Source organism: Pinus tabuliformis, chromosome 6 (assembly GCF_031772625.1).
Source record: "Pinus tabuliformis cultivar Carrire ecotype Pingquan chromosome 6, CPIR1, whole genome shotgun sequence".
NCBI lineage: Eukaryota > Viridiplantae > Streptophyta > Pinopsida > Pinales > Pinaceae > Pinus > Pinus tabuliformis.
Window position 1 is genome coordinate 1035416818 of NC_142292.1, and position 27781 is coordinate 1035444598.

Below are 27781 nucleotides of genomic sequence, written 5' to 3' on the forward strand. Positions count from 1 at the left end.
TTCTCTGAGCCTAGTGCATTCTCTTCAAATTTCTCTCCACATTATGTGAGAGGTAATGGGTCTCATCTACCCAAGGCTACATCCGTACGAATATTATATGTGCCTTCCACCGCAACTCATCAATTTGTCCTTGCAAAAGCATTCCCTCCTGAAGATGGGCAAACCATTGTAGAGGTGCTAAGGTCCTTCATTCATATAGTCATTGCACAGTTATAGGGACATAATCATCCCTCTAGAGCTTCAACCTACTCCCATCTACTCATCCAACAAATAATTCTTCATTCAGCTTCGCGAGTTGTACTGCGCCACCATCTGAGATTTCTCTGACAATGTATGGTCCTAGCTAATGCATCTTGAATTTAACAGGGAACTTCACGAACTTACTACTGTACAACAGAACTAAGTGTCCATTATTAAAATTTCACTGCTTAATATTTTGATCGTGCCATGCCTTTTCCCGTGATTTTTGTACTTGTTGGTGAAATCCTACAAGAAGTCAATCATCTTCCAGCGCAAGAAATTATTCAAATCTCTACTCTATAATATCACTTTCTGCCATATCTCTAACAGTCGCAATCCAAAGATTGGGTACTATGTATTCCATAGGCATTACAAATTCATGTCCATACACCAATCTAAACAGAGTCTGCCTTGTCAACTTCTTGCAACTAGTCTTGTATTCCCATAAAACTATTGGTATGTGCACATCCCAATCATTCTTGTTGGTGTTGCATACTTTAGTCATAGTGGTCTCCAAAATTTTATTGAAGACTCAACTGTGTCACTTGCCTGAGGATGATTAGGCATGCTTTTCTAATGATGTACTTGAAACTCCTCTGTTAATGCTTCAATAGTGTTGTGCAAGAAATGTGAACCTATGTCGCTCATCCGGATATTTGGGCAACCAAACCTCAACAATATATACTTAAAGATGAAGTGCGCGATAGTGTCTGCACTACAATCCTTTACCAGTTGTGCTTTAGTCCACTTGATTAGATAAATCATCGCAGTAATAATGTATCACACACCCATATTGTTTCATGATGGATTATTCGATCCAATAAATTCAATCGCCCACATATCAAAGGCCTTCAAGGTGACTTGTGGATTTAGAGGAAACTCATCCCTTCTCGATGGTCTTTCAGTTCTCTATAAGACATTGCAAGCACCATAATACTCTTTGGAATCCTTGTCCAGCGTGGGCCACCATAGTCCTGCTCTTAAAATATTCTGTGTAGTGGCCATTCCTACATAGTGTCCTCCCATGACACCATCATGTTCTTCTACCAAAATATTGTGCCATTCGTTCTTAGGGACATATCTGTGAAATATCTCATCAGGGCCCATTTTACACAAATGTCTGGAAATTAGAGAAAAATTGGTAGCTTGACATATGAGTTCTTTCTTCTATTGAGTTGTATATTATGTAGGGGCTATTCTAGTAGACCAAAAGTGTATTATACCAGCAAAATGATCATGAACAACCCTTACTGCAAAAAGTTGTGAATCAGGCAGTCCTTCTTAAATGTTTTTTTGTTCTTTGCCATTCTCAATTCTAGACAAGTGATCTTTCCCAACGTTCAATCATCTTGGATTAACTATGACCTCAAAATCATACTCTCGGAATAAAAATAGCCACCGAAATCCCCCCCCCCCCCCCACACAGGCTTCTTCACTAAGTACTTTAGCGCATAATTTTCTCTGAACATCTTTAAGTGTGCACCTAAAAAGTAATGTCTGAATTTTTTTAGCACGTACACCATAACTAAGCCCTCTCATTCCATTAAGGAATAATTTCTTCCTGCCTTAGATGACTTTTAACAAGAAAATGTGATGGGGTGATCAAGATCCCTTTCTCCTGGCTGCGTTAAGACAACCCCCAAATCTATGCACAACACATCTACATGGAAATGAAATTTCTTCTTCCAATCGGGAAACATCAAAAGTAGCGTAGTGACCTTTTTGTCCTTTAACATGTCAAGGTTGTCTTGGCATTCATCGTCCCAACAAAAGGTAGCATCTTTCTTTAGTAACTTTTACATCGGTGCAGTGATCTGCACATAAGCCTTTATGAACTTCCGTCGTAACCAATTTTTACCAGTGTCGCATGTAGCTTCTTTACGTTCCTCAGTGGATCCAAATTGATAATATCAACAATTTTGGTAGGTTCCACCATCAACCCTTATTTGAAAACAACATGTCCCAATAATATCCCATATGTTACACAAAAAGTGCACTTCTTAAAATTCAATGAAATTGGATATTTTCTGCAGGTATCTTACATCAAGTGCAGACTCGAAACATGCTTCTTTACTAGTCCAAAGACTATCTAGTCATCAAAGTAAACCTCCAAAAATTTGTGGATGAATTCCTTAAATGTTGCAATGACCACCCTCGAGAATATCACAGGTGCATTCTTCAACCCAAATGGCATGACTATATACTAAAATGATCCCCATTCAGTAGCAAAAGTGGTCTTACTCCTATCCTCTGGTGCGATCTTGATCTGGTGGTATCTTGAAAGGGTATCATAGAAGTAGTAGGCCTCCTGTCTTCCAACATTCTCTAAAAATTCATCAGTGAATGGTGTTGAAAATGGATCGTGTATGCATACATCGTTCAATTTTCTTAAATCAACACAAATCCCTATTTCTCCCTTAGTATTTTTCTTCTCCACTACCATTGGGCTTACCCATTCATATTCTTCCATGGGTTCAATTATTCCTGTTGCGAGCATCTTATCAAGCTCCTGCTTCACCTTTTTCTTGTATTTTGGGTTTAGCCTATATGTTCCTTTTTTTACAGGTTTCGCATCTGGCTTTAAAGTGATCTTCATTACCCCCATATCACCTACAATGCCTTTCATATCTGAAAACTTTGTCGAAAATAGATCTTAGTACTCATGGAGTAATTTGACAACCTTTCCTACTGTATCCTTATCTGAGTAATCACTGATGCGCGCAAACATGGGCTCCGCTTATGAACATATATTAACTTGCTTCATCTTAATAGGCTGCGATATGTTAGGTATCTCAACATTTGGTCCCGAAACCTTGTGTTGTCCTTCTAATTCAGGGATGTTAATTTTGTGTGGATCCTCCTCGCATTCTTCCATGGTGATATTATAGCATTCTAGAGCATGTCGCAAATTTGTGTTCCAATCATGCTATACCCAAGTCGTAGGCTCTTTTAGTGTCTAAAAAATTACTACTTTGATCTCTTGAAGTGCATCATCTATACACTGAAACCCATCTTCGAAACTAAAAGTCAGTAGGAAGCTTTCCTTCATATCATACTAGTTAGCGGTGCCATGGCGCAGCTCTGTTTCTAGATACCAATTCATTGGTATTACATCCAAAGTATGATAAAATATGTGTACCCACTCTGGTTGAGGTTCTTCACCCCATGCTTTAGCCCAACGAGACAAATGTTCTCGAGGATCATCCTTACCATTATATTTATCGGCGAGCCTTATGTATGTATAACCAAACCTGAGCCTCATCAATTAGCGACACTCCCTCAAATATCCTATATTATCTTTATTAGTGCATCACCATCACGTAGGTGTAGCCCTCAAAGCTATATCCAAGACTTGGAATTGTTGTTCTTATGGTACGTCCCTTTCCAAGCTATCAAGAAATACACTGACATTACCCATCCCATCATAATATGGCAAAGTACATACCTTAGTTGATATGTAGTGAAGAGATTTTCTCAGTCTATTATAATGCAAAGTAGAAACTTTGTGTAATTGGTTCTGCGAGTTCTCCAATTATTCATCTGAGTCTGAATGAAATGAACTATCCTTCTCCCAGCTTATCCTTCCATCTTTGGTTGGGCTGATCCAATCCTCGTCTCGCACAATTAATGTATAGATGTGGTCAATATCTTCATCATCGTATTCTTCACGAATGGGTTATGTATATCATTATCCTTTAGATGGATCTAAGGAATAACAACCTTGGTACCGTTCTTTTCAAACACCATACTCCTTCCCTTCAAATTGATTATCACATTCATATGGAAATCCCAATCAATTCCATGTAACGCTCGATACATATTGTTGTTGTCCACAATCTCAATAACGTGAAAGTCTACTACTACACTTGCTCCTTCAATATCCACAACAAGTCCATTCAATTGATCCATCAGGATGATCTTTTGTTGATTGGCCATGTGCAACTAAATCGATGACCATTATAACTTGGGTTACCCCATTCGCTCCCAAGTTTTCTTTGGCAATACATTTGCATAAGATCCCAAGTCAAGAATTACCTGATCCATTTTGAATTCCACAATCTGCGCAGTTAATGGCATCTCTCAGCCAATTCTTTTATTATTTATGTTTACCTTGTTTACTAGATGTTATATAGGTTGTGGCTTTTCTTTACCAGCATAGTTACCAATTAACTCTTACAATCCTTCTACTACTTTCTGATTTCTTAGCAACTTCATATGTGTCTTTAGAAATTGTTTTAGAATAGGTGGATCAGAATTCTCCATCATGGTAACAGCTTCAGAATTATTCTTTCGTGGCACTAATTGCATTTGTGTCCTTGATGTCGAAGCTCTCGAGTACATGAAACTCTTCTTTGCTTCCATGAAGGTTTATTTCTCCCTCTGCATATTGAACCCAATATTATTTTCTCATGCCTTCCTAACCCATGCATCTGCAATAGGCCTTTTACCTTCTTCTTTATCTTCTCTTGTAGCAGCACCACTTCATGTCACTATATTAATGATTGGACCATCCTCACGTGGTTCAGATCTCATGATTTGTAAATTATGCATAGGTTTTTGATTCTTGTTTTCCTACATCTTGATATTAAAATAGGAAAATCCTCTATCACATGGTCAAACTATCTACAATACTGATAGAAAGGGGGAGTGGGGTTCTGACAATCCCGTGCAAAATGTCCAGCTTCACCATAGTTATAACATATGATCTAACCTCGACCTTGTTCAATTCCCCCTCCTCGACCGTGAAATCCTCCACGGGTCGTAGTTGAACCATGATCTTCCTACGCGTGGCCTTCAGCTTACATCCTATATGTTGGAGTTTGATCTATCATCAAATTATAGTTACGACAATCCTTCTTGTCATGCTCTACTAATCGACAAAAGTTACGAAATAACTGCCTTGGCAACTATACATATTTGTGTAACAAATAATAGTGATCAATTGGGTGATGGTCTGCAACTTGGCAAATAATACACTAGACACTCGGTTCGGTACTTCGTCCAGCACTACGCTCCGACTTCAAAGGATTGGGACCTCCGAAAGCGACATAATCATGATTAATAGGACATTTGTCCTTATAGTGACCCTCCACTTTAGACATTGTACACCAAACTTATGAGCACATCTCAAACCAAGCTTCCTTTCCTTTCTTTAAATCTTGTAGTTCCATATGCAAGCTTGCTAACTGGGACTATATCTACTGAACCCCTATTTGAGTATCTTGTGCTGGCGAAACTTCCAAATCCATCTTGATTTCTAATGCTTCCACCCGCATCCAAATATTTTGTTGTGATAATGATAATCTGAGATGTGGCAATACCGCAACTATATACCACTCTTTGTGTTGTTCATTAGAGATATGGAAGCTGACTTGTCCCAACAAGAATTTTAATCTGTGATCTACATCCCAGGTAGTCTTGGGCCTTCGTGAACTCTGGGTTCAGTGCACTCTTTGTCTCAGCTAGTGAAGCAGCTGGGTGAGTTGTATTGTACTTAATATAACATGACAACGCTCTATCCTGCAACGCTATGATAAGCTACACTTTCTTCATATCTTCATCATTGATCTGCTATGTTTTCCACACAGCTTCTATGACAAACTAACAAATCATCAGGAACCTCTAATCCTCGACCCTTAGAAATAGGCATCTTCACTGCGTTAGCCATGTTAAATGGTGGAGGTGGAGGTGGAATTGTGGGTGTATGAGGTGGAGGTGAAGGTGGAGGTGGGGTCATTGGATGGAGAATCCGGTAAGTGCCTTGATTATCCGACTTCAACGCACCTCTGGCATACTAGGGTTGCTCATTTCTTCTTCATTTTTTGATTCACCCAATAATGGACTATACTCACCCTCAACGAATTTATCAAGTTCTATTCTAAACCTTTCTCTACTTTGCATAGATCCAGTCTAGCTTCTTTTAGACATCAATTCATAGGTAGTACACCCTTTTCACATAATAGCATCTTAACCGAGAACTTTAAAGAATTTAGGTACTTAGCTTGTGGACCTTTGAAAATTTGGGACTTAGCTTCATTGTAGGACACTGATGCGTCAATCATGAATTCAATAATAAAGCGTCGAAGAATACTATCTATCCAATAGTCAACAACTCTTGCAACCTTATCTTCAATCTCCTTAAGCCACTTAGTCAGCTCTAGGGTCCATATAGTAGGATCATTGTGTTTCCAACAGGTTTCATTTATGGCTAGTTTTGAAATCCACTCATGCATCTCATTAGTGAATGATGTGAAAAATATTTCGTGTTGTTCTGTATAGATATACCTTGTAACCACCTTTCCGTCGATTGTCGTAGATTTCTATTTTCCTATGCTACAAATTTGTGAAACCTTGGATCTACCCAAACTTGGATCTCGTTTCTAGTTGGTTGCCACATCACACATCCCTTAGACAGATTCTAATCCTTGCAACAGAACCATTTATTGGCTTCAGGTGCTTAGACCCAGGTTCAAAGTTAGTTTGCGCTAACCAACAAAACCCTATACTATTTGCCCTTTTGGCAATGTTCCCCATGGCACAGACCATAGTATCACCCGAGGCAATATTGGGGGATGCTAGAACTAGGTTCCTTCATCCATAGGGGCTATATAGTGTGGTTGTAAGGTTTCTTTCAGTTTAGGGCTAACTCCGACCTTCGCGAACCATTAACCTTATTGTTATAGACATAGAGCATATTTCTACTTGAAAAACTTATGAGATGCACGTAACTAATATAACATGAATTATTCATCATATAAAATAGTATTTGAACCTTCGTGATGCAATTACAGAAGAAATATACAAGGAAAAGCTCTAATCAGGAATAAATACAAAAACTATACGAACATGTAAAACTACAGACATCCATTCCAAATTCTTCTTTATTATTTCAAATCTTCACTGCTATAATCTTTCTGGCCCTACGCACAGAGTTGCAGGGGCCTATGTACAAAGCTACAGACTTACCAAGGTCTCCACACGCAAAGCTGTAGGAGCCTTCCCCTTCACCCGAGTAGACAAATAGATCACAATTACAGACTCAAAATCATAACATAACATGAATCGTTGTCTTTGACTCACTAAGAACCCCCTTTATATATCCTTTTCCTTTACAATACCATGGTCCGCAAACCCTGGGCAGAGCTCAAAATAGTTGAATTTATCCTATCCCTTTACAAAATAAGGGGGGTTGACCTGCCATAAAGCCCCTTTGACTCCTAGAAATCTGTGCGAATCATGCTCCACTCCGCAAAATGCGAAGACTTTACATGACTTAGACAAAACTTGGACCTAGGGGACCCCTACCCAACATACCACATTAGAGTACTCATATTAATCAATATAAATAACTAAAATTTCAAAACATAACTTCGTACCTTCTTGGCTCATATGATATAACATTTTATTAAAAAATACAAGTCTATGAAAAGTCATTATTGGACAATGAAATATAATTCCTTAAAATTCAAAAGGTTAAAAGATATAACTCATATAGGATACTTGTTCATTGAAACATTAATACTCCACTTAACACACATTGTCAATTAATTATGTCTTTTTTAAGAAACGAATATTTATTTACAATGAAGTTGAATTTTAAAAATTATATATTATACTTATACACTAATATTAATGCATTTTATAGGCAATTAGAAATCAAAAAGTGAACTTGTGCCTTCTTGATTTCCAATATGATGTGATTGCAACTAAAAAATATTAACTGATTTAAGTATATAAAAATTTAGCACAAAATATGGATTGGGAAATCATACATCTCCTGTGTCAAAAAGTTCAAATCATTCACCTATGACTCATTACCTATGGCCCAATCCCTATTAGCCTTAATAGTTCATGTAACATTTCAACTAAATTATTTATATTTTTTTAGTAAGAGTTGTACCTTTATTTACATTGAGATTGATTCCAAAACTTACATTCACATTTATATATGAGTATTAATGAATAGAAGTAAATAGAAATAAATTAGAACAACTTTTTCCCTCAATGGATCCTATAAGATTTTAATGACAAATAATTATTTAAAATTGTAAATATAAATACATGCATATATTAGAAAAATAATTCCTTGGTAAACCAAATTCAATGAAAAAAATATTATAAATAATAATAATAATAATCGATATTCATATAATTTTCAATTCTCGTATGTTTTGAAAGAAATAAAAAATCATACATATTGATTCACAAAAATGTATGCTCAAGTTGAATTGTAAAATTAGAATTCTCTTGTGAGAAAATTTATTGAAAGTATTATGTTCATCCATTACAATGAAGTATATGTTCTATTGAACATTCTAATGTACTTACATTTTCCTTTGATATGATGAAGTGCCTTAAGAAATGGAAATAAAACCTTCCCAAGCCAAGTATCTTGCTCTTTTTGTGTATAGGATTTTACTAAGATGTGATGTGATTGATATCCGATGAATTGAGAATGATGCTTTGATGCATCTATTATTAATACATTTTATTCTTCATATTTATCTCCATATTGGGACCTCACATCAGTTAGTCATTTCTCATAAAATGATATTATTCTCCCCAGCTTCACTTTGTTTGCAAATGGCACTAAGATTTGTCCCATATGAATTTAAAGTCCCCTATATCAATATTTTATTTTTCAAGTACTTGTCAAATGTACATGTCCATATTGCAACATCATAATTTTTTAAGCTATTGGCTTGTTGGGGACTAACCCAGGTTTAGAGTTAATAAGCCAAACAAATCCCTATACTATTGGCCCTTTCGACAACAGTCCACGAAGCGTGGACTGAGGTCTCACCCAAAGTAGTATGGGAGGGTGCTAGAACCAAGTTTCCACACCCTTGATATGTCTGAGAGGTTTGACGGGTCCAACTGTTTGTCCTTGCGCGCAGGTCACTTTGCACACTTCCTTTCCTCACGCCCTGACACACTGCCTTTCCGCAGCCCTGACCAGGGGATGTGGAGCTTCCACGCTGCTAGAGCCGTGTTGTACACTATTACCCGAGGTTTTACTTATATTCCTATACCAGTTAGTTACCTTCACGTATTTGGATGTCTTATGGTATATTTATTTACACAAAACATTCATATGAGTTTGCGCAACAAATAAACAATATACTTGCAAATTATATCCAATCATACATTAAAACAGGAAAAGATACATATAAATATGGTAAAAATTCTCTTTATTGATTCTTCCAATCGGTCACAGTCTCGAACTGCCCTGCGCACTCAGTTGCAAGGGTCCACGCACTCAGCTACAGACTATTAGGCCTCTGTGCACTCAGCTACAGATCCTTCTCCTACCCTACGACCCAAAGACACACTTTACACTTTGACTCAATCACTTAAACTTCTCATTCTTCTTCTTCATTATCCTCTACACTTAGAGTGAAGCTCTATTTATACAATCGCATGGTCCGTGGACCATGGGTAGATCTATCAAGCCGACATTACTTTACAAAAACAAGGGCTAACAACCCTGTGACTATCATAATTTCGAGCTCCGTGCCCATAATTTGTAGAGCTTTTACAAAAGGATTTGGTCAAAACTTGGGCTTTAAACCCCAAACCATGCCTTGGAGGGATTCCATGTCCAATAGGCCCCCAACACAAACATAGTGGCTCACCCTCGAGTCACTCTGTCGACGCCGAGATCTTCATGTGGAGTCCTTCCAACTCTACTCGAACTACTGCAAGGTCAGCAACGCACTAAGCTGCTGCCTATTGGATCTATTGTACGCATTGTTCCGAGACCGCAGTGTCAGAACTGCTTCTCTGCATCTATGCTTGTATCCGTTATATTTGTGCAAGCTTGCCTTCAATTTCTGCTATGATGGTGAAGGCCTCATCGATCCAAGGCTAAACGCACGCCTTCAAGACTGCTTCCTTGTGTTGTTCCGCATCCACCTATTCTTTCAGCACTTTGGCCAACCTTCAAATTTTAAGCTCGGTACCCATCCCAGGTGCGTGCCCTAAAAAATGATGTTGTCTCGGACGAGTGGGGTCAGGAGTGAGCTCTTGGTCCCGTCAAGGTCCTTGGGCACTTTAGCCTTCCCTTTCCATGGGGGACATAGGCGAGTAACCTTGTTGGAGGGTGCGTAGGTTCAGTTTCCTCCTCCATGCCTTCGTCCTCGTCTTCTTTGATGATAAGGTCCTCTAGGTCTTCTTCTTCCTCATCGGTTTCTATGGTAATGGATTTCCCCTTCTCTTCCATCGACAACTTGGTGCATAGCAGGTTCCACGGGGACACACGTATGGGAACCATCGCTTGTTTATCCTTCTTTGGTCTTGGCGTGCGTGGTGATTTCGAGATTTCTACCACAATCCCAGCACCTTCTGGAGCATCTCCCACAATCAGGTCCTGCGCAGCCTCTTCGACAGTCATTTATGTTATTTCCATAACTTCTTCAGCTATTTCCATAGTGTCCATCTAGAAATCTTTTACTCATAAACTTAGGGGCTCAATCAATGCTCGACACAAAACAAATAGGGCTCTGCTCAATAGTTCAATTCACAAATGACCAAGTGTTGTTTGCTAGGCAGCCCTTTGTAATTTATAACGCTTTTTGAATTTGAATTCGACCATTCCCCCAAAATCCAGTTCATTAATGCTCCCTTGGTGGCAGATTTTCCCAACTCTTGCCCATAAATCGCACCCTGAATGCCTGCCACCCACTCCATTTGGTCTCAAGTCAAGCATCCCATCATGAATAGTGACTTCAACAATCACTTTCTGGCTAACCTGCATGGCAGTGTAGCCCCCTGTGTGTGGTCGTGGACCTTGTGACTCTTTGCTTCTACGCACAGCTCCAACATCGTGTAGCTCCTGGGTAGAATAGTTTATAGTATCATGCTTCCTTTCAACTGCCTAGAGCACTAAGATTTTACTTCCCTCGGCTAGTCAAGTGGCCGCACCACCTATATAAAGTTTCATCCTATCATCCATTACTTTTCTTAGAAAATACCCACCTTTTAGCATTACGGGTGGTGTCGTGCACCTTATCATCTGCAACATGCTACCCTAGTTGATTCGCTTAGTAATGTGCGATCCAAGCCAAGGCATCAGACTGATCAATTCATGGTGATAGTCCTCAAACTTTTCAGCATGATCATGCACATCCTGTCTTATCACCTTGGTCTTTTTATCTAGAAAATATTCCTTTATCTTGTTCTCCAACTTCTTGACTTCCACGTCTACCAGAGCACTTTTCTTCCTTAATCTAACCCTTTCTTTCTGAAGTTCTTAGAGCCTATAATTTCCCTATTGGAGTTCTTCTTCCAAGGTTCCTCGAATTGTTGTATCTACCGGTGCTATCATGCATGGTCTAAGATTTCCATGTACTATAGGGTTTGCTTTATATTCCATCCTCTTGGTAGTGCCTACATGGTCAGGTTCTTGCATGCGGTCCTATAAGTCCATAGAACCATTGGTATCTGCAGGTCCCAGTCAGTCCGCTTCGCATTTTGGACCTTGTTCAGTGCCTTGCGTACTTTTTTAAATGCTTCTACGTGGATATCCTTCAGCGCACTTGGTCTTTCCATACTCCATGGTTCCAACTGGAGGGGTCATTCATGCCATTGCCTTCCCCGCACTTGCTTATTGAACGTGTCTCCTAACGTGAAGATTGTGTGCATTTTTGCAGGTTTCGCACTAGATGCTTGCATCCATCCGTATAGGTGGGCGCACGGTCGTTTTGTTTGGCAATCTTGTTGGTTAATCGCATCTGAGGCTTCCCAAACCACATGCGCATCATCCTTCTACAATTGCACCAGTCGTCAAAACTTCTTTGGTTTGTACCCCACCACCTTATGGGCATAGCTCGCAGTACCCATTTCAGAGCATTGAAGCATTGCTATTCTGGCACTTCTCTTTCAAATCTATTCAAGAAGTCATCAACCTCACTTAACCATCATACATAAGCATATCTCTTACCTCCATTGTTACACAGTGCAGTGATCTCGTCATCATGTTACAGTTGAGCGTGGTTACCTCGTGTAATTGGTTCTGTCATCATTCGATCTCCTCATCAAAATCTGATGTGCAGGAGCTTTCGTGCTCCTATGAGATTTGGCCATCCACTATTGGATTTACCCAGTCTTGCTCCCATGTGGTTATCTTGTAGATGTTTTCCAGATCATTGTCACTGTCATAGTCACGGACTGGCTCCATGTAGCGCGATCCTTCTGCAGGGTCTAAAGGTACCACTACATGCAGAGAATTTTTCTCAAAAATCATCTTGTGCTTCTTCATATTTATCACTCCATTCATGTCAGTGGCCCAATCTATTCCCAATAGCGCGGGGTAGGGATTGCTGTCATCAACAATCTCTATCACTTTGAAATCTGCTAGCGCGCTTGCTCCTTCGATATCTATTGTGATTCCCTGCAATCTCCCCATATGTTGGATCTTTTCCTGGTTCACCATTTGCAATTCGATAAGAGACCATTGCAATGTAGGCCTGCCCATTCTCTCCCATGTCTACTTTGGCATGATGTTCGTGTCTGATCCTAGATCGAGAATCACTTGGTCCATCTCATATTCCCCAATCCGGGCGGTCAATCTCATCTCCCTTCCTATTTTCATCATGTGCTTCTCGAGCTTTTGGACTATGCGTGGTTCTCCTAGCGCGGTCCCAACGCATCTAGTTATGAGTTCTTGCAACCGCTTTATAGCCTTGCTGTCGCGCAATAGTTTCATGCATGTCTCTAAAAATGTAGTGAGCTTCAATGGGTCCATTTATGCCTCCAGTCTATCTTTACTTCCTGAAGTGGAGGCATCAACAAATCTCCTCTTAGTTTCCATGAATGTCTCCTTACCATGCTCCAAATTGAACTCTGATTCCTTCATTTGAGCCTTGCAAACCTAGGTACTTTCTTCAGGCTGCTTGCCTTTGTCATCCCCTTTTGAAATTCCACTCTGGAGCATGATATTTACATTAGGATCTTCCTCACGTAGCTCAGACCTCATCATTTGTAGGTTCTAAGGCGGGGGAGGTTGGAGTGCTCCTTTATCATGCAACCTCGCTATTAGTGTGGGAAAATCCTTTGTCTCATGATCAAACAATGTATAATACAAGCATGATGGTCACGTTGGATTCATACAATCATAGGAATAATGCCCCGACCCTCAGTAATTGTAACATATCAGATGTCTATGACCTCTTCTTGGTCCACCTCAGCCTCATCCACACCCTTGAAATATGGTGTGCACCATTCCTACATTTTGATCAAGGGGTCGTGTTTTAGCCTGAACGCTGTAGGTAGGAGTTCGATCCATCATCAGCTCATAACTTCTACAGGTGTGCTCATCATGCCCAACTGACCTACAGAAATTACATAACAACTGATGTAAATTCTCCGTATACTTCTGTAATAGATGGTAGTTATCTGTGCCATGCTTTCCTCCTATCTGACAAAGCGCACACCATAGTGCAGGCGCCGTGCTCGATCCTACTTGTGTCTCCAGTCTTAATGGCATTGGCCCTCCTCTTGCAAGGTAATTCGTGAACACCAAGCAATGGTCCTTGTCATGCCCTTGGCCCTTGCATTTTATGCACCATACCTCATTACGCATCTCTGGGTCGGTTGTCTTGTCTTGTTTCAAACTCTGCATATCAAGGCACAAGTTTTTCAACTGCGCATGAATCTGCTGAACTCCCAGGTTGGGATCTTGCATTGGGGTATCGTGAAATCTGATCATGACCTCCAAGGCCTTGGCCTAAGTGGTTAGCCTCTGTTATGACAACGCGTTCCATAGATGCGGCGTTAACGATGCTACAAACCATTTGTGGCGTTTCCCATCTGTTAACGTCATGTTAGCTTTGGGAATGGTGCACTTTAGTCTTTGATCCAACTCCCAGGTGGTCTCGCCTAGTAGCATTGTGATTTCCTTGAATCCAATAATCGACTGAGCCTCTGACTTTAGCCTGCTAAATTCTCTGTTTAGTGCAGCTTGAATATCCGAGATCCCCGCATTCAGATTATCATTGGAATACTTAATGTACCAGGTCAACACGCGATCTTGCAGAGCGCTGACCAACATTGCCTTATTTATATTGTCATTTGTGACTCCTTGTGCTTCCCATACAACTTTTATCATGAACCAAAATTGGCCTAGATCTTCATTCCCTACTCCCTTGAACACTATTAGCTTTATCACACTTGCCATACTGCTTCGCTGTGGTGGTGGAGGTGGTATGGGCGAAGATGAGAGTGAAGATGGTGAAACTAGCGATGGTGTGGGTGGGGGTGGTATGCGCGGAATTCTCTGCCTTATTAGATTGGTTGCACTTCATGGTGAGACCTTTGTGAGCTCTTCTTCGCTCCCTCACAGAGGTGGAACCAAGGGGCTCATTTCTAGTTTTGTGCTACCTATAGATTCTCCCACTTCACATAGCCCCAAACATTAATTTATTCACATAACCCTTTTCTCACACAGTAGCATTTTAATCCAAATGTTCAAAGATTTAACGTACTTGCCTTACGGTCCTTTGAGGAAGTGTCGTTTTGCCTTGCTATAACTGACTGAAGTATCTACCGTGAATTTGGTGATGAATCCTCCTATGATTTCACTGAGCCAGTGATCGACAATGCGCGTCATCTCATCTTCCGATGCTTCCAGTCTGCGACCAATTTTGGAGTCCACACAATAGGTCTGTCGAGTTTACACCTTCCTTGGCTATCTGCTTGCTTCGCGATCCACTCGTATAACTCAGTGGGGAAGGATGCGAAGAAAATTTTGTGGATCTCTGTATATAAGTAGCAGTCTAACCACTCTTCCTTTGACAGTCGCGGATTCCTCTTTTCCTACGCCGCAACTCATGAATTTTCCTATCTAGCCAATCTTCAATTCCTTTATTTTTCAGATTCTAGTGATACGACATTAGACATCTCTATGTAGGTCTAGGTCCCAGCAACTGAACCATTTGTTGGATTGTTAGGGCCTAACCCAGGTTCAGAGTTAATCAGCCAAACAAATCCCTGTACTACTGGCACTTTCGGTAACAATCTACAGAGTTTTGACTGAGGTCTCACCCGAAGTAGTATGGGAGGGTGCTAGAACTAGGTTTCCGCACCCTTGAGATGTCTGAGAGGTTCAGCTGGTCCAACTATTTGTCCCTACATGTAGGTCACTTTGCGCACTTCCCTGTTCCTCACACCTTGATACACTACCTTCGTGCAGCCCTAACGAGGGGCTGTGGAGCTTTCACATTGCTAGAGTCATGCTTTGTGCTATTACCCAAGGTCTTAGTTATCTTCCTATACCATTTAATTACCTTCGTGTACTTGGATTTCTTACGGTATATTTATTTACACAAAAAATTCATATGACTTCGCACATCAAATAAACAGTATACCTGCAAATTATATCCAATCATACATTAAAACAAGAAAAGATACACAAAAATATGGTAAAACTTCTCTTTATTGATTCTTCCAATCGGTTATAAACTCGACCTTCCCTGCGCACTCAGCTGCAGGGATTTGCACACTGAGCTGCAGACTATTAGGCCTCTGTACACTAAGCTGCAGAGTCTTCTCCTACCCTACAACCCAAAGACACACTTTACACTTTGACTCAATCACTTAGACTTCTCATTCTTGTTCTTCATTATCCTCTACACTTAGAGCGAAGCTCTTTTTATACAATCCCATGGTTCGCGGACCATGGGTAGATCTATCAAGCCGACATTACTTTACAAAAACAAGGGTGGACAACCCTGTGACTCTATCATAATTTCATGCTCCACGCCCACAATTCACGAAGCTTTTATAAGAGGATTTGGTTAAAACTTGGGCTTTAAGCCCCAAAACATGCCTTGGGGGGAATTCCATGCCCAACATAAGAAATATTTTAATTCTTCTGATTGAGAAGGCCTAAAGAAATAGGACCTATTTCCAAATTTCCAATCTAGTTCTCTTTGAATATGACAAGTTGGTTCATCTCCACTGTATGATTGGAAGAATATTCCTTCCATTTCAAAGATAAGTAAGACCTTTTGTTGCACATTAATTCTCATTTCCATCTGCATTGCTACCACATATATGACATTAACATATCTCCACTTCCACGCCCCATTACTTAAGAAAATCAAAACATACTACTTTGAAACACTAAAACAATTATGTTAGTATATATTGTCAATTTTTTCCATTTTTAACAAAGAAAATTTTGCGAGTTAAATGCCAATAAAAAAACATTCTTACAATGGCCCCATTGAAGAGAACAAATTAATGATACATATCTAGCCTATACATAAAACCTAATACATTTATTTAATTTCTATGGAGCAAGTATTACATGAATGGATTGACCAACCATTTAAATCACTGATTTTAAGAGCTATAATTATTTTTTTAATCTCAATTAACAAATATAATTGCAATGGTTTAATTCAAGTAAACAAAATGATATATTAATTTCCACATAACCTAATACACTTATTAAATTTCAAACAAACTAATTAATTATATATTATTTTGTAGAGTATATCCATTATTTTCTTTTGGTTTTTATTTTAGTTGAAGATTTACATCTATTTTTGATGCTACATACAGCGTAATATAGTTGTTAACTTTTACGGAAAAAGAGAAGTTATAACAACACAATGAACAATCATTCAAATAATAATTTTTAAGATGTCTAATGTCAAGGTAAACCACAACAAAAAAATGATTGCATTTATCCAAATCAAGCAAACAATCCAATTATCTAATAATTTCTATATACCACTTGACTTATTTTATAAATTTTTATAAACTAAGAAATTTTCCTAACAACACAGTAAACAACCATTCAAATCAATAATTGTCCCTAGCACAATATCTTACTACCAATAAAAAATAAGAATATTTTATTTCTACTAATATATTGGTAGCATGAAATACAAGTCAACTTAAATTAAGAAAGCCTATAAAATACAATAATAGATCGTGATGGCTTTTGAATATCACTTGTACCTTAGTCCCTAGAACGTGTAAACATTTGTACAAAAGTATATGACAGTTTCAAATGAATTAAAAAATAACAAGTCAAAGGATATTATGAAATCAACTTTTACAACATTTCATTTCACATATATGCACAACACAAAACTTCAAACCATATGTGAGTTCACTACAAGAAAATGATAGTTCAAACTTCATTATTTAACATTCATTTATTGACTTAATACCTAACCATTTGCAACAAAGTACAAACTAATTTTATATTGCCTTTAGTGTTTTCTTTTCTTTTAATATAAATATTATCATTTCTTTCATACTTGTATATTAAATGAAATAAACAAGAATAATAAAAATGTCATAGGGCAAATGAAATCTAGCACACGCTAGATTTCCATCTTCCACAAACGAAAACATATTTCAAGGTGAAATAAATCTAGTGCGTGCTATAATTTTTTTACTTTGCATTATTGATGTTTGTGCTATACATACATCTAGCACCCATTAGATATTTTTACCCTGTAAAGCTTTGTTTGCACTAGGAACAAATATAATGCATGCTATATTTGTTTTACATTGCAATGCTTGTCTTTATGCTTTTGTTTTACCATAAAATGTTGTTTTGTTTTTCCTTATACTAGATTTGCTTCACCTTACAATGCTTCATTTGTTCTCGAAACAAATATAGTGGGAGCTAGATTAGTTTGATCCTATAATGTTTGTGTTTATGCTAGAAACAAACCTAGCGCATGCTAGATTTCTTTTACTAAGCAATGATTTTGTGTTCTATTACACTATATGTGTTTTATCTTACAATGCTTTTTTTTTACAAATATAGTGGGTGCTAGATTTGTTTTACCCTACAAAGCTTATGTTTGTGCTAGAAACAAATCTTGCAATTCTTTAATACATACAACCTAATACATTTATTTGATTTGTATCTAACAAGTATTACGTGAATATATTGAACCATTATTTAAATGTTTTATTTTAAGAGGTTTAATAAACAAACTAATTATATATTAGTTTCATCTTGGCCCTGAGGATGAACCACATTAGAGGGTTTGAAACGTCGACTAGAAAATATTGATGATGTGATTAATCTGAAAGTGAGATTCAAAGAATCAATATGGATCACAAAAGTGTGATATAAAAAATACATAAAACCTATTATATTTTTTAAATTTCAAACATACTAATTAATTATATATTAATTTTTAGAGTATATCCCTTAGTTACATATGGTTATTATTTTAGTGTAAGATGTACTTCTTTTTTGGTTGCAACATACATCATAATACATATTTTTAACTTTTATAGAAATAGAGAAGTTATAAGAATACAATGAACCATCTTTTAAAAAACTAATTTTTTTGTGGTTTAATTGCAAAGTAAACCACAAGTGAAAAAAATATTGTGATAGTACAAATCAAGCAAACATACCAATTATCTAATAATTTCTACATACAACCTTATCTATTTTGTCAATTTCTATAAACTAATAAATTTTGGCATGAACCCATTAAACAACCATTCAAATCAATAATTTTTCATTAACAAAATATCTTGCTAGAAATAAATAAAAATAAAAATACTTTATTGCTGCTAATGTATTGGTATCATGAAATAAGTTTCAACTTAAATGAATAAAGGCTATAAAGTACAATAATAATTCATGATGTCATATATATAATGACCTAGAATTAATATTATATATGATATATGAATATTTATGCATGAACTTAAACACTTGACATTTTAAGATACTATTAATTATGATTGAAAATCCTTGAAAGTAGCTCACACATCTATTTTCTTGTTGAATTTATTCAAGATTTCCTATAGCACATTGATCAACCAATTAACATCCTTGTTTGTTCCATTGAATGGAGTAGCAAGAAACACATTTTCTTTGGGATTTTCTTTTACTCTCTGAAGTGAACAATCCACTATCACAATATTAATTGCATCATTTTGGGTATGCATTTCCCACGCCTTTTTCAATGATTTAGTCTGTATAACATTTTCTAGATTATTAGTGACCTTATGTCCCTTTTGTAGTTTACAATCTAAAAGAGTCCACATAAATAGAAGTTGGCCTTGTGATGGTTTTGAAACCAAGTTTTTTAAAATTCTTGTTGTGGTTCATGTCAAAGTTGTTGTCCAAATTGCAATTTCAAAACCTTTACCCTTGAAATACAATTCAAGAAAACTTTTAGCATGTGATTGAAACTAGAATAAATTTTTCTCTATAGCGCACTCTGCATCTCTTCCAATTTTCTCAATATTCCCTTTAGTTCTATCATCATTAGTGCTATAATAAAAAGATATATTTTAACTCTAAAATAGCTAATTTATTTTTGGTTATTTCGGCTATAACACAATAACAGATAATTTAGTCAAACCACTTTATTCATGCTAAAGAAATGACTTTGTTGAAAAACTACACTTACCTTGAATGTTTTTCCCACTATTTATAGATGAGCCAATATTCTCTTATATTGTATCCATAGGACCTAGAGAAAAAAGGTCAAAGGCTTAATCAAATTCTAATAATACTTCAATTACACCCACTTACATTTTTAACATTGATTTAATTGTTATTTTTATTTTTATTTTTTTTTTCTATATAAACGTATAAAATATTATGATTTTGAAAAGCATTGAAAATTTTAAAAATAAAAAGAGAAACATCAACACAAGTTATAAGTACCTGATATGACATTATCCTCATAATTATAATCTTGCACCTCATCATTGTCTTTGTCCTCTTTATTTGTCACTACAATAAACATATAAAATGTTTTGAATTTGTAAAAATGAATAAAAATAATTAAACAATAAGGAAAACTAGTTAATGAATTTGTTGAATAAGGAAAACTAGTTAATGAGTTATAAGTAACTAATATTAGATTTTGTTCTTGATTATAACTTTGTTTCTTTTTCATTTAATCAGTGCATTTTTTCTCCTTACTTTTCACTATAATAAACATAAGAAATGCTATAAATCGTTACAAATAAAATTCATAAGTAACTAGATAAAAAATCAATCGTCTTAAATTGTCAATACAATATTTTCATATTAATTATAGTTTTGTAGGACATTTTCCCTATCAATGTATCTGTTCTCTTAATTTTTAACTATAATAAATATATGAAATACTATGAAACATGAAAATGAAAATAATAATTATAGAAAGAAAATTACAATGATTAATGCTCATTTCCATCTCCATTATTTCATGGTCATTGTCTTGATTAATTCCTTTGTTCTTGTAGTTTCCTATAATAGACATTTGAAAATGTTATTAATGTGGAAATTAAATAAATTCAACAACAAACAAAAAACAAATTATGTACCTCGTATGATAACTTCTTCTTCTCCTAGTTCCATCTCCATTCGTTTTTCAATAATGTGCACATTGTATTGATTATTTCTATTTTTCTCACTTCCAACATTCTCTATTTTAGAATCTCCATCATTAGTGATGTTAGTAGATATTTTGACAATTAGTAATTCTAAAAAACATATTAGCCTAAGAATTATAAGATAAATGACAAAGGAAGTGAAATACCTGAATTTTTTAGGAAGTTAATGGATATTGGGTTTAATAGCTAGAAATATTTGTAAGTATTTAACATTATTGTCATTTGTGACTCTATTTGTACAATAAACAAAATTTTTCTTCCATATGTATAACAAGACTTGATTAAGTTTGTCATTGAATAAATATAAATAATCACATTTCCTTCACTACATTGTTGATGCTTTTGCAATGAATCCACTGAAAAATCATAATCTCTCTCATTTTCATCAATTGTGTATTTGTAACTATGAGAGTGTTTTGAAGCCTCAAAATTTTTCAATTATGAAGTATAAAAATGTATAGATAAAACTATATCATAGCTATCCATTTTTCTTGGAATTATATTCATAAAATCCATTAGTCATTTTATATTTGAAATTTCACTTCCTTGTGGAAATTTCCAAAGCCTCGCGTATATTATGACAAGACCAAAGTTCTACTAAGAGAACTATAGTAAAGTTGTCCAATTGATTTTTTTCAATAAAAATGAAGATATTCAATATAATGTGCCTTCTAGAATAATTCTTCATTTAAAGCCAATATATCCAATACAACAAGGTCAGTGGATAAACTAGGTTCTAATTGACAAGGAAAAGGGTCCAAAATTGTTAGAAAAATATTAGGCCCCCAAAAAAGACAACCAAAATGAAATAAGTGTAAACTTGTTGAATGATTGTTGATCAATGTATTATTTTGTTGAGGATTCCACATGTTTTTGTTTTGTGTGTTCCTTTTACATAAGTAGGCTCTTCTGCTACTATATAGAAGTTAGAAAATGTAATATCATTAATTTCACAATCCACGAGAATATTGGATGTAGTAAGAGTCATATCACTCAATTTCTCATCATGAATTTTACAATATGAAACCATTGCATCCAACATTATTTTATTGGTTTTTAATTTATTACAATAATCAAAAAATATTTTGACTTTATAGCATTTGTTGGATGATTAGGTGGAATATAAAACCAAATAACTCCATCCAACAACTTATCTATCACTGAAGAAATTTGTTTTGTAGATAGTCCCTGAAGGGGGCAGAGGAAAGCATCCATTGAACTGTATAGACTATCTGTCTTATACTTCTCCAATTCACGTTGGCTTGGAGAAAATTTCAATGTGCCTAGTTCGTAACAGCTAAACATAGTTTTCCATTTATCCCAAGTAGCTTGATCTAGATATAATAGAATTATTTTATGAGAAAAAAATTGAACTTTAACACTCAAAGAAGGAGCACAAAATTTCGTCATTGGCGTGATAAAAATAAAATATTTAAATTAGTAATAATTCAATGTAGATATGAAAATATGAATTACAATTTTAAATAAAATAAGGAAATATAAACTAATTCAAATTAATCATAAACATGATAAAATATTACTTATAATATTAACTTAAATAAGTCATGATGTTCAGTCATTTATCAATAATAAAGAGAGAAATGATAATAATTTGACGGGTGCAAGAAATAATTAAAATTCCATAGCTTTTCTTTAGTTGTGTTAGAATATCCAGCCCTCTTTTTCTTTAATTTGTCATTGGAACATAAGAAATGCCTTGCACAGTGCACACAATCAATATATAACGTTTTGTAGAACACCTTGTGTTACCGGGAAATCTAGTGTCCACTCGGAGTTACTAGTCCCACTAAGACTGGTAGCTATCTTAGAAACAAACAAACTAAAACCACTCTTGTTTTCCTTCATGAAAAGTAGATAAGAGTGGAATGAAGGACACCAACCTCAGTCTTGTGCTTGGTTCCTTGCTTGATTCCTCTCCTTTCTGATAGATCCTTGCCACTTCTCCTTCATCTACCCAGCTTCAAAGAGCACCTGTGAAATCAAAGCAGCATAATACTATCGAAGAACAGAGATCTACAATCATAAGCAATATAGGACCAGATATATATTGACCACAGCAATGCATATATCATCAAACATACAAGAATGTGGAGGAAAACTTGAATAGCTTTATTAATAATCAAGAATAGCAAAGAGGATTACAACCAATTTTTCTGACCCAGCATCATCCTCCAGCATGAAAGCCCTTCTTTCACCTCATGAAAAACTTAGATCACCCAACACTATGATATTCCAACAAGAAACCAACAACACTTCCTTACAAGATACAAAATTCCAGCCTTTGGATCTCTAGGATGAGGGATCCATATATAGATGATTGCAGGGGGGTGAGTCACCTTCTGGGATTCTGATTAGTGTCCTCTCTCTGATAGTTCTTGATTCCACTTGGAGATTGATGATCTCTTACTCATCCTTGGGCGAATTCAGAGAGGCAAGTGTCACAGGAGAAGTTTCTGGAAGATTCCATGATCATCCACCTCGCATACTGCCTCTGCCATTTGTCCACTCTCACCCATCGCACCCCATAGAAGGGCTTTTCAGTATGCATCACACCTACCATGTGCATTAGGTGGGATGCATCGCACTTTGACCATGGAGTAGGTGATATGGTCCAGTTTTGACCAGTTCTGAGCAGTTTTTCATGGAGAACTTCTGGGAGATGATGTAATCAACTGAAATTGTTCTTTTAGGGTATGGAACAACACTTTTATGGACTTAGGAGCCCTTGGTTTATGGACATATCTGATTGGGGTTGTAGTGACAAAAAATGTTTATAACAGTTGCCCCCTAAAGCATGAGGTCGTTAATCTTTTGATGTCGGGTGAAATGCTTTATCATGAGGATCTGAAGTTTTTTCGAGTTGTAAGGTGACCTATAATAAGATACAATACAATACATTATCTTCATAATATTTTTCATGATATAGCTGAGGCGGGCATTCCCATGCTCAGCTTTATAAATTCATTTTCATGTACATAAGACAGAAAACCGTCTGTGCGGGAGACTGATGATTCTAATAGAGTCATCATCCTTTGATTCAGATGATCATCTCTGCAACAACAATGTACATTTGATGTCTTTATTTTCCTGAATATATCGCAGACCGTATGGATGAAACTAGATCCGAGGTCTTCAAACTCGTTCAATCTTCACTCGGAGTACAAGTCGATCCATGTGAAAGATGTTTTGGAGTCAAACATGGAAAGACATCGCCTGATTACTAGCCAATGATGTAAGTTGTTAACAGGCACGAGAGGAATCACCGATAATGATGATGACCCTCAAGGTACTACAGTACAATTCACGTGGTGTGAATAAGGGACATGGCGTCGAACACCATGCAAAATCTTTCGGTCGAAGGCCATTGATGTAAACCTATCGCCGGAAGTGAGAAAATTTCCATTGAGGCATGCAAGCTTCAAAGTATTGAAAGGGTTGTTCCTAAGTCGACTTCTTGGATAATGAGCTGATGCTTACAAGAAGCGACCCGCCATAGGAGGGCCTTAATGAATCCCACATCTACGGCATGGAATGGAGTAAATGATTTTGGAGGTGAAAACGATCTGATGATACAGGGTTCAGGGTGGTGATCATGAAAGAATGGAGCGTGAATGTATTGCAGCGGATGAGACACAGGTGAATTCTCTGAGCGACTTCTCTTGAACATACCGGTGACACTAAAATGATGGATTGGTAGCGTTAACCCCAAATGTGGATGGTGTAATGGACCAATGGTGATATGACCAGTGAACGGAACAACCCAACCCGACTCGGATGCGGAGTGAAAGTGTCATGTTCAAGAGCGACTTGCTACCAATAAAGTTTCTTCAAGTTTTCTTCCCAATTTTCCCTAGTCATTACTGACCAGTACCTCTTTATTTTTGTCAATCTTGAGGAGGATAACATATGCTTGTTCTATAATTTGCCCTTCGGGCAAACCCGTTGCTATATTTTAACGAGCCTAGCAATAGTGAAACTCGTTCTTGTCTGTATGGACAAGTTTGTCGCTATTCGGTTTTAACGAGTTTAACGACAAAGATAACTCGGTCCTTTTCAATTTTAGAGAGTCTGAAAAGGGACGTAAAGGAAACTCCAATAATCCTTTTTCATCATATAATTCCTTAAGTCCGGAAAAGTATAAAATAATACGAAAGGGATGAATTTTCGATAATTTTAACGAGCCGAACAAGACAAGCGCTCGATCTTTTTGTGTAATAATCCCTCAGGTCCAAAAAGATTAAAATCTAGAGGAGGGATAGCCCTTCCGGTCACTTTAATGAGCTGGAGAGGCCAATCGCTCAGCAATCTTTTCATATTTTATGAGTCAGGTGAAAAGAGCTTAAAGGAGACTTGTTTTTGAGGAACGAGTGATAATTTCAGGTAGCAACTAATTCTAGGTAAAGTTTTGAATTTTCCAATCATGGTAGTGTCACAAGGATGGCTAACAAGATCACTCTTCACAGCTATTCCTCAAAAAGGGGTAAACAACCAAATGGAGGTGAATGATCGGCTAAAATAGAGTGGAGGTGACGATGAGAACATGACGAAGGCTCAAAAGCTGATGATAATGCATTCACAATGGTTATTTACCAGAAAATTGGTTCATTTTTTAATGAGCTTAAACTCTGGGGGAACGTTTTCTCATTGCATATGTTTAATTTTTAACGAGCTTGAACTCCACATAAAAACTGCTTGTGGCGGGTTTATTTTTTAACGATCTTGAACCCTGCAGTAACACTACTCGTGATAAGTTTGCATGCCCCCAGCATAATGATGCAAACGGTTTCATGTTTGCACAAGCTTGAAACGAAAAACTATGCTTGTTATACGTTCGCATGCCCCCAGCATAATGACGCAAATCGAGGTGCATGCCCCCAAGCTTCATTGCATTCAACGCGGTGGTTGGAATGAAAGTTTACCTTCGAGATCTTTAAAAGGCTTGACTTGGATTTTACGAGATCGTAATCAAAGACTTGATTTTGAAAGGGAGTTGTTTCATTTTTTTAATGAGTTGACGCAGGATAGGAACCATCCTTAGAATTCACCGTATTTACAGTATTTGATAGAAAATCAAAAATTGAAGGACGATTAAGGTTGTTGGAATAATCTTCGTGGTAATTCGGAAGATGGGAACGATGGTGGTAATCTTCCCATTGTGCCTCTCCTATCATCATTAATTGAATGATTCCTTTGTCTGTAGAGTGTACATGCGACCAAGGATCTGAAGAGGTGCCATATTCCTTAGACCTATTTATCCAAATGCTCGATGAGCATTGATTTGGGTTTGCCCCCGAGGCCGAGAAAATTGATTGCTACAATATTTCTAAAATGGCCATGATCCATGCTGACAAAATGTTCAAGAATCTTCCGAATCTTTTAGATATAGAAGGTATCATATTGCAGGTTCCCACCGTGGCCACTTCCGCCAGATTGTTTGGAGGCGGTAGGGTAAAAGTTCCCATTAATGTGGGGTATTTTAGTAGGCCTACTCCGATATTTTGAAGTGAATGAGGGCTTCCATGGATCATCAGAATGCTTCCCGTAACTTGTGAACTGTTGGGGAGAAATGTTTGTTGGTCGACGATTGTAATTCCTCCTTGGAAGGGAAATGCAATCTTCCTGAAGTAGGTCGACATAACGGCAGCCATAGCATATATCCAAGGCCTTCCCAGTAGGATGTTGTAATCGAGGTTTCCGTCGATAACTTTAACATCAATTTCTACTATTTTTCCCCCCAGTTCGACTTGCAAGTTACTTAAAATCCAGTATGGGGTGTATGTTCATCCATCAAATGCTTTTAATTTCATCAAAGATCGCAACAAGGGTGGAGATCCTAAGTTTTTCCAGCAACTCATCGACATAATACATATAGATGCCCCCTCATCAATAATTGTTCGATGAACAGTTTTGTTGAGGGCTTTCACTTGAATCAGGAAAGCTAGTTGAGCTGGTAACTGAGGGTCATATCCTTTGTGATTAAAGGATACAAGATTGGAATCCGTTGGGTCGCTGATAATAAAGCTTGCTTTTGAGAGGGGCAATTTTGCAGTACCTCAAGTGTCGACATAGCGGATGGCGATTGGGCCAGATCTTCCATTATATTATAATGCTGTGCTACTCTGGCACGAGGATTAAATGTCGATTTGTGTACTACTCCCTTTGGTGGCTTTATCGTTAGTTCAGGAATTATGGGTGGTACAACTTCGGTCAAAGTTGTTGTCGAACTACTAGGTTGATCATTGGCCTTGTTGTCCGACAGCTGTGGATTCCCGTAATCTTTATTCCTTGTCGATATCAAAGCATCATTTTGCTGCTTTGAAACTGACAACATTAGCACTTGTGACGGGGAAGCATTGTCACTAGCAACTAGATTTGTTCCTGGATTTGGAAACGGATCAGTCAATACTGCCGAGGTTTTTGAATTCTTTAAGAATTTTCTAAGCTCTTTATACGGACACTCTCTTTTCTAATGATCCTCATCACATATTGGGCATGGACTTTTTGGTTTCCTATCTCCAGAAGGGTTTGCAGAAGATTTCTCAGGGGACGACTCCTCCTGCTTTTTCTTCTTCCCTTTCTTTTTCTTCTTGCCTCCTGGTTGCTTGGTTTCTTTGCCTTTGTCAGTCGATACGGCATTTACTTCAAGGGGTGAGAAGTTCTTCATTTGCATTTTGACCTGAAACCGTACGGGCTTTCTTCGACTTAGCCTTTGTGGTTTTCGTGCTGGTCGTTCCTATCACGCCGTCCCTGGCATGAGAGTCTTTGTTTGATTTAGGAGATGGAGGAATGAAAAATTCCAGTCTAGGAGCATCAGGGATTTTATCGTAGAGCATGCCAGATTGAGTATAGATCAAGTCTAGATATTTCGCACGAGAAATTACTTGTTCTTCAGTGACGACTCCCCCCTTTGCCACGTCTTCCGTAATAGAAGGTAACAATGACTTAATAAACCATTCAGCCAATAGCTGATCAGGAACATATGTTTTTACCATTCTACGATGACGTCGCCACTCATGAATATGATCGGATATGTGAGTGGCTGTCGTTTGCTTGAAATTGGTAAGAAGCTCTGTTCCCGTTTTGTACCTTATGGGTAGCTGAAAATGGGTTAAAAAGGTTGTGGCTAGGGCGCTGAAGT